The 9,699-nt window shown below is 48.8% G+C and overlaps 1 pseudogene; it reads left to right on the forward strand.

The window, feature by feature from the left end:
- The first annotated feature begins 5,120 nt into the window (after positions 1-5,120).
- LOC140213359 (uncharacterized) lies at positions 5,121-8,987 on the forward strand (annotated as a pseudogene).
- The last annotated feature ends 712 nt before the right edge of the window (positions 8,988-9,699 follow it).

The raw sequence follows: 9,699 nt of genomic DNA on the forward strand, positions 1-9,699 counted from the left end.
TGACCATCGGTTATCTTCCCTCCTCATTACATGTCCTGCCCATGCCCATTTCTTTTTCTTGATTTCAACTAAGATGTCATTAACTCGCGTTTATTCGCTCACCCAATCTGCTCTTTTCTTATCCCTTAACGTTACACCCATCATTCTTCTTTCCATAGCTCGTTGCGTCGTCCTCAATTTAAGTAGAGCCCTTATCGTAAGCCTCCAGGTTTCAGCCCCGTAGGTGAGTACTGGTAAGATACAGCTATTATACAGTTGTCTCGTGAGGGAGAATTGCAACCTGCTGTTCATGATCTGAGAATGCCTGCCAAACGCACCCCAGCCCATTCTTATTCTTCTGATTATTTCACTTTCATGACCCGGATCCGCGGTCACTACCTGCACTAAGTAGACGTATTCTCTTACCACTTCCAGTGCCTCGCTACCTATCGTAAATTGCTGCTCTCTTCCGAGACTGTTAAGCATTACTTTAGTTTTCTGCAGATTAATTTTTAGACCCTCTCTTCTGATTTGCCTCTCCAGGTTAGTGAGCATGCATTGCAATCCCCTGAGTTACTAAGCAAGGCAATATCATCAGCGAATCCTAAGTTACTAAGGTATTCTCCATTAACATTTATCCCCAATTCTTCCCAATCCAGGTATCTGAATACCTCCTGTAAACAAGCTGTGTTTGTTTACAGGAGAGATCGTAGGAGAGTGTTTGTACAGGAGAGATTGGAGAGATCGTATCTCCCTCCCTAACGCCTTTCTTTATTGGGATTTTGTTGCTTTCTTTATGGAGGACTACGGTGGCTGTGAAGCCGCTATAGATATCTTTCAGTATTTTTTACATACGGCTCATCTACACCCCGATTCCCTAATTTATCCATGACTGCTGAGGTTTCGACTGAATCAAACGCTTTCTCGTAATCAATGAAAGCTATACATAGGGGTTGGCTATATTCCGCATATTTCTCTATCACTTGATTGATAATCTCAATATGGTCTACTGTTGAGTAGTCTTTACGGAATCCTGCCTGGTCCTTAGCTTGACAGAAGTCTAAGGTGTCCCTGATTCTATTTGCGATTGCCTTAGTAAATAGTTTGTAAGCAACTGACAGTAAGCTGATCGGTCTATAATATTTCAAGTCTTCGGGGACCCCTTTCTTATGGATTAGGATTATGTTAGCGTTCTTCCAAGATTTCGGTACGCTCGAGGTCATGAGGCATTGCGTATACAGGGTGGCCAGTTTCTCTAGAACAATCTGCCCACCATCCTTCAACAAATGGGCTTGTACCTGATCCTCCCCCTGCTGCCTTTCCCCTTTGCATAGTTCCCAAGGCTTTCTTTGCTTTTACGGCATTACCTGTGGGATTTCGAATTCTTCAAGACTATTCTCTCTTCTATTTATCGTCGTGGGTGCCACTGGCGCTGTATAAATCTCTATAGAACTCCTCAGCCACTTGTACTATCTCATCTATATTAGTAATGATATTGCCGTCTTTGTCTCTTAACGCATACATCTGATGCTTGCCAGTTCCTAGTTTCTTCTTCACTGCTTTTAGGCTACCTCCGTTCCTGAGAGCATGTTCAATTCTATCCATATTACACTTCCTTATGTCAGCTTCTTACGCTTGTTGATTAACTTCGAAAGTTCTGCCAATTCTATTCCAGCTGTAGGGTTAGAGGCTTTCATACATTGGCGTTTCTTGATGAGATCTTCCGTCTCCTGCGATAGCTTAGTGGTATCCTGTCTAACGGAGTTACCACCGACTTCTATTGCACACTCCTTAATGGTGCCCACAAGATTGTCGTTCATTGCTTCAACACTAAGGTCCTCTTCCTGAGTGAAAGGCGAATACCTGTTCTGTAGCTTGATCTGGAATTCCTCTATTTTACCTCTTACTGCTTAATCATTGATCGGCTTCTTATGTACCTGTTTCTTCCGTTCCCTCCTCAGGTCTAGGCTAATTCGAGTTCTTACCATCCTATAATCACTGCAGCGCACCTTGCTGAGCATGTCCAGATCTTGTATGATGCCAAGGTTAGCGCAGAGTATGAAGTCTATTTCATTTCTGATCTCGCCGTTCGGGCTCCTCCACGTCCACTTTCGGCTATCCCGCTTGCGGAAGAAGGTATTCATTATCCGCATATTATTCTGTTCGGCAAACTCTACTATTAACCCCCCCCCCCCCCTGCTATTCCTAGTGCCTATGCCATATTCCCCCACCGCCTTGTCTCCAGCCTTGCTTGTTGCCTACTTTGGCGTCGAAGTCACCCATCGGTATAGTGTATTTTGTTTTCACTCTACCCATCGCCGATTCCACGTCTTCATAGAAGCTTTCGACTTCCTGGTCATCATGACTGGATGTAGGGGCGTAGACCTTTACGACCTTCATTTTGTACCTCTTATTATGTTTCACAACAAGACCTGCCACCCTCTCGGTAATGCTATAGAATTCCTGTATGTTACCAGCTATATTCTTAATAATCTGGAATCCGATTCCTTGTTCTCGTCTCTCCGCTAAGCCCCGGTAGCACAGGACGTGTCCGCTTTTTAGTACTGTATAGGCTTCTTTTGGCCTCCTAACTTCAATGAGCCCTATTATATCCCATTTACTGCCCTCTAATTCCTCCAATAGCACTGCTAGACTCGCCTCACCAGATAACGTTCTAGCGTTAAACGTTGCCGTGTTCATATTGGCACGCGCTAGTTACGCTAGATGTCGAGGAAGAAGAAGTGTGCGTGGTAGCTGCTGCGAAAACGAACTGTAAACGGCCGTTCGCTTAGAACTGACTGACTGTCTTTTCCTTTCGTGACAAACTGGTGGAGGAGCTGGGTACGCATACATCGTATGCCTACGGGTCCTCAACCAGAAGCTACCGACGCCAGTACCTCGGGGACGGCAGAAATCTATCGAAGCAGCTGTCGCCTCCAAGGTCTTCCACCGCAATACAGCCCCCTGGCAAGCTCCGTGAGGAAGATGTCAACCACTACCGCAAGCCAAACCGAGGGGATCCCAAATGCTGCTGTACCATGCATTCTCAACGCGCCTCGCACGCCTAACCCGTTCCATGGCGACGCCTTTGAGGACGTTGAAGACTGGTTGGACCACTTCAACCGGGTCGCCGCCTTTAACGACTGGGACGATCGCCGTAAGTTGAAGAACGTCTACCTTTCCCTTTTAGACGCGGCGAGAGTATGGTACGAGAACCACGAAGCCTCATTTACCAGCTGGCAGGAGTTTTACCGACTGCTTTGCGAAGCCTTCTGCACTCCCGAAAGGAAAGAAAGAGCCGAACAGGCACTGTCTTCGAGGTTCCAAATGCCAAACGAAACCGTCGCCATGTTCGTCGAAGACATGACGCGATTGTTCCGTCGGGCCGATCCACTAATGCCAGAAGACAAGAAGGTGCGTCTGTTAATGCGAGGCGTAAAAGAACAGCTTTTCGCGGGCCTCGTGCGCAATCCTCCTACAACAGTCTCTCAGTTCGTTCGTGAGGCAACAGTCATGGAACGTATGCTTCGGCAGCGGCTCTCGCAGTATGAACGCCAGACCACCATGACTGCTGCATGCTCTCTCGTACCTGCAAATGATGACAGGGAGTCCCTTACCGAGCTAATACGACAAATCGTTCGAGAAGAACTGCAGAAGTCCTATGCATCAGCTCCGGCACCTCCCAGTGCCGCGGTTCTTACGGATGTCATTCGGGAAGAAATCGGCAAAGTGGTTCATCCCTCGCCACCACCACGACCCGAACCTCCCACGTTCTCGTACGCGGATGCTCTTCGGGCTTCCGCGCCTTCGACGGGCCGTTTTTCACAGCCGCCTGCTGGGATTTCTCGACGCTCCCCAAGTCCGATCCACCGCACGAATCTGCAAGCACCTTTTCATCCTGGTCCGCGCAAATCTACAGTATGGCGCGCCCCCGACAACAGTCCGTTGTGCTATCACTGCGGGGAGGCTGGTCACATGTATCGCGACTGCCAGTACCGACGGATTGGTCTGCGGGGATACCATCCGGACGCCCGTTGCCCGCGCTATGGCGAACGCCCGCACGACATCGAGCAATACTTAGAAAGTAACCGGCTTCCTCCTGCCCAACAGCGAAGACAGTCACGGTCGCCTTCACCTCGTCGGTACGCGTCACCAAACCGTGCTCGACCCGCCTTTGATTCCGCTGGAGTCAACGGTGGAAGCCCGCGCCGGGGAAACTGAAAACGGCGACCTCCGGGGGTGAGGCCGCTGTCATGCGAACCGTCAAATATCCTCCGCCGACGCCATCCCCTCGCGACGTACCGCTGACGCCTTCATTCGAAACTGCAAAAAGAACTTCTGCTGCTATTACTGTTTCAATCGACGGTTATCCGGTAACTGCACTTGTCGATACGGGAGCTGACTACTCGGTTATGAGTGCCTCACTGGCCACTCGGCTACGCAAGGTGCTGACAGCGTGGGACGGCCCACATCTGATTACGGCCGGAGGACACCTCGTGTCACCCATTGGACGATGCACCGCCAGACTTGCAATTTCTACTTCGACTTTCGTAGCGTCTTTCCTTGTGCTGCCCAAGTGTTCTCGGCTAGTTATACTGGGCATGGATTTTCTCCAGGAGTATGGGGCGATCATTAACCTTCGTGACTTGTTCGTGACTTTTTCTAACTACGTTTCTTCGGATTCGAGTGTGGAGGATGAACATCACCGCGCGGCTTTACGCGTGGTCGATGACTGCGTGACGTTACCGTGTCCTCTCGTGACAATATTGACGCGTGCATCTATTCTTCTATGCAGACGACAACGAAGATAGGGACATTACCGGATTTCGTCTAGTGGTTCAGTGGGATTCGGCGAGATCGAAGAAGACGTGGCTCTGGCCTGTTTTGTGTTTGAACATGTTGTGCTGCGGCTCTTGAGCGTCTCCCTGTCTACTGTCCGCGTTGTACTGCGACACTGGTGGAGGTGCTGGGTACGGACCGCGCCTGATGTTCGGGAGTCCTTCTGGGAGTCGTTCCTCTAGCCCGGACGCGTTATCACCAGTTTCAACACCCGCGCATCGCTTTAGTCGTCGACTGCTAGGCCTTGCCCTGGAGTTCTCCCCCTTCAACCACCCCTGTCCAGGAGCTCCACACATCTCGCAATGGCCGAAACCAGCCCAACGCAAGCACCCCAAAGTAGCCAGTTTTCCAGTCCACAGCAAGTAACCGTTCTGCATCCTCTGGTCCCCGATCGCTGTCACGGAGCAGTCTTCGAAGGCATCGAAGACTGGCTTGACAAATATGAACGCGTCGCACAGATTAATCAGTGGACTGAGCAGCAAAAGCTCTCACGTCTATTTCGCCCTTGACGACAGCGGCCGTACTTGGTGCGAAAACCGCGAAGCTAGCCTAACGACATGGAATGACTTTCGTCAGAAAATCATAGATACTTTTGCGAGTGCCGACCAACGCGACCGTGCCCATCAGAAGAATAGATGCACGCGTCAATATTCCAATGGCGGCCTGTCCGGTGGCGTAGAGGTAGAACACCTGCCTCGCGTTCAAGAGCTCCGTGGTTCGAATCCTGGTGCAGCGCAATTTTCCACCGGATAAAAAAAGAACCACGTGTTGATAAAATTGCATAAACATAAACAGGCCTTGAGTGTGGCCTCGTCTCGGTGACCAGAACCGGTAATGCACTCCCTCACCAGAGCAGGATTGGCCACCCTGGTGCAGTACTTAGCCACAACCTCCTATAGGAACACAACAATCAAACCCCGGCCGTCAGTCGCCAGCAGCGGTGAAGCAACTGACCACGGCGGCGGTCAGACCTGCGACGCAGGAGAGGGTGCCAAGAACAGGAAACGCCCTGGACAGGAAACGCTTAAATAAGAGAGCGAGAACGACCAAACAGGTCTGACTTGAAACTAATGGTCGCACAGATATCGAAGGAGGTGAAGAACAAGATTGCGCGTGATAAGAAAAACTATTTCAGTACAACACTGCCATCCATTACCAAAACATCACCCGAAACATTTTGGAGGTTGGTGAGCCCGAAGCCTCGCTCTAACGACGGATGCATAGTTGATGGTGGTTGCCTGCAGGATGATGCAGGGGCTTCGATGGCATTTAATAAGAAGTTCAAAGACGCATTTACACAAGATGACGGCCATCTTCCGCCTTTTGAGGTTTCCATACCTGCTTTTCCTGATGTAGTAATAAGTGATGATGACATCGTAATTGTGCTCTTGAACCTTGAGGTGAAAAAATCTCCTGGGCCAGACGATATCCCAAATGCTTTCTTGAAACGTTATGCTGAGTGGTGTGCAAAATACTTACATGTTCTGTACACTAGATGTTTAAACGAAGCTGCACTAGCTGATTATTGGCGGGATGCCAGAATCATGCCTTTGCATAGACCTAGTGACAAAACACTAATTCAGAATTACCGTCCAATTTCGCTAACTTCAACAGCTAGTAAAATCTTAGAGCTTACTAACATTGTCTCGAGCGACAAACATGTTGACATTGTCACAGCGAACTGCCTTCGAAAACTATTTTTTCTAAGACGCTCTCTAAAATTTGCTACACCTCCTGTGCGTTTTCTTACAATGCCTTCATTCGACCTAGTGCTGGAATATGCGATTGTCATATGGGATCGCTTTAGTAAAAGAAACATTACTAAATTAGAAAAAGTTCAAAAAAGGGCACTACGATTCATATATAATTTGTATGGCCGCACTTCATTTACAGAGCTCCTCAAGAGAAGTGGATTGCCATCTGTGATACAAAGGAGCCGAATATACCGTTTAAAATTTTTATTTCAGCTCATAAAAGGCCACTACAACATTGATACATCACGCTTTATCACTTTTTTTACTGGCTATGCTGCACGTCATCGACACTAATAGACAATAACACCGTTAACTACTTAAAATGTTTGCTTCAAATTTTCCTTTTTTCTTAGAGCTATTGTTGAATGAAGCAATCTTACTGATGACGTTGTAACCCAATGTACACTAGCATTATTTAAGTCCCATCTATGTTTATGTAGCGAGTGATTTACTGTGTAGGGTTCAGTAACTGCTTGCATTTGCACATCGCGAGCGAGCTATGTTATCTACTGCTGCATTTTGTGCTTAGATTTTTCAATTTTCCTTTGTATGCACCCTGCTAAGGTTGTGGAAACAGGACCGCAGTATCAATAAATAAATAAATAAATAAATAAATAAATAAATAAATTTCCGGCCTAACCTATCAGCTTCCTGTCCACAGATAGTAAGATGTTCGTTATCACTTGGCTTGTTAGCTTATTATTCACGCCTTTGCCACGGAAACGGGTTTACACACTGCCCCAGACAAAACAGAGTTTGTCGTCATTCATGGTGGCAGGTCTACCTTTGGTAAGCAGGAAGAAAAGCAGTCTTTTAAACTGTACATCGGTGACCAACCCATCACACGGAAATCTACTATGCGAATACTCGGTATGCACCTAGACGAGAACTGCACAGCGAACACTTGGTTCCAATGCGTTACGAAGACCAGCAAACAAATCCTGCATGCTTTACGCAGAATCTCTACCCGCACCCGTGGAGTAAACAAACGTGAAATGCGGCAGTTCGCTCAAGCTTTTCTTGTCTCCCATATCATGTACGGGCTGCCGTATCATCCAGTCCACCGCACACAGCTGCACACGCTCGACCGGTTACTTAACGAAGCCAAACGCATTCTAACTGGACTCCCAAGGTACACAAGCCTCGAAGCGCTTAAAAGTTGTAGCAAACTCAACAACCTGTCCGAGCTCGTAGACATGCACATCTATACACATGAGACGAGACTTCGCGCCACAAAAGCCGGGCGACACACGCTCATGCTCCTCGGGTATGACGTCAACAAAATGTCGATTTTGCCCAACAACACGCCGCCGTGGGAAATCACGGCTCTCACCGATGGCAGGCCACTTCCTCTCAATATGGACCCTACTCAGCCAATGCGGCGCCTTGCATATGCCAAGAGGCATGCTAAGGCTACGAGTTCACTCTCCTTGACTGAACGCATCGTATACACGGACGCTGCACTGCCTGCAGACGACGTTAGTAACACCTGTTATGCGACTGCGTGGTACGACCAGACAAATGAAAATCAGAACCGCCGCCATCATATATCTACAGAAGCAATGTCCAGCACCCGCGCTGAGCTAATGGCCATCCTAGATTATTTGGAGTGGGCCCTCGCAACTTCATCTCAAACTGACCCTGTTCACCATCATGTGCACACAGATTCTCAGGCTGCCCATCGGGCATGTGCTAATATTATTTACACAGATTCCGTACTGCAGAATATCCGGCACCAGGCACGCCTGCTCCGCGAATGCGGTCACGATGTTACCATTCACTGGGTCCCTGCACACTGCGGTATCCCCGGAAACGAGAAGGCTCATAGACTGGCGCGCGCTCATCTCTCTACCGCGCTAGCCAGAGCCTCCGATCACCCTTATCCTCTCCTAGCTACCACACCTGAGGTAGCAGACCCAATGGCAGACAAGCATGCGACCAAACAACGGCGTGCCGCCTACCTCGCAGCAGTGGGCAATCTACTCTCTATACCGTCGCTTCCCCCGAAGGTATTCACACGGCGAGAGTCAGTCTTACTTCGGAGAATCCAGACAAGCACACTCCTTACTCCTCACTTGTTGAACCGTTTCCACAAGGGTGGCACACCACTACCCCTAAGTGGGTTCTGTTCCATGTGCACATGCTGTGCTGATCTAAACCACTTTTGTTGGGAGTGCCCCCTCTACATCCCACCAAGGCTTCGTGCCCTGGCCACCATACAGCGGGGACCCTGGCCTTCTTCTCTCCGGACTTGGGCGTGCCCGGATACCACGTCTCCGGACCATGCCATCGAGCTCTGGCGAACACTGCTGCTGTTCCTTCCGGACCCTGCAGCACCACCCGTCGGCGATCGGCTCCGCGACAGCCACAAGCGTCATGCCGCCCCCACTTAGCTCCCTCCAGGACGTTCATTAATAAAACGGAGGCAGCCTTACCCTTACCCTTTTCCAAAAACACCCCGCCTCTTTCCACCGCAGCCTCTTCGACGCATTTTAATGTGGAATAAACGTGGTTCCATTCATTCATTCATTTAAAATAAACCTGGAAACTGCTGCTCTGCTACTGTACCCGCCTGTTTGTATGAGACATTCAACCCGACATTACTTTCCTCTAGCGACCTTTCCATCCTCACCATGTACATCATAAACAGCGGTGGGGATAAAGGGCACCCCAACGTCAGTGCCTTTTTGATATCACCTTTCTCTTCGCTCCTCATACGTTTCCATTCCACGCAAACGGTATTTTCTAGGTTAATTTCTTTCAAAAGCTGTAAACAATCGTCGCCTAAACCTTCCCCTTTCAGAATATCCCACAACATGTGGCGGTCTACCTTGTCATGCGCTCCTGTAATGTCTAAAACGGGCATATATAACGGTCTGCTTTCTACTCTTGATATTTCAATACACTCTCCAACATCCGTTACTGTACTGTCCAACATCCGTACCGTAACCTAGCGGCAGCGCCAATTGAAGCAAGCACACCTGAAACGGTAGCTGGAAAAGGACTCTCTCTTTCAGTTCTCGCGTAACAGAATTACGTTTTCTCGTATATTCGTATTACAATGCAAAGCCATCATGTGTGTAGCTTGTGTGAAAGTCGCAGTTTACGCATTTTCTAACGCAATTTC

This window comes from Dermacentor andersoni, chromosome 9, assembly GCF_023375885.2.
Source record: "Dermacentor andersoni chromosome 9, qqDerAnde1_hic_scaffold, whole genome shotgun sequence".
Lineage (NCBI taxonomy): Eukaryota > Metazoa > Arthropoda > Arachnida > Ixodida > Ixodidae > Dermacentor > Dermacentor andersoni.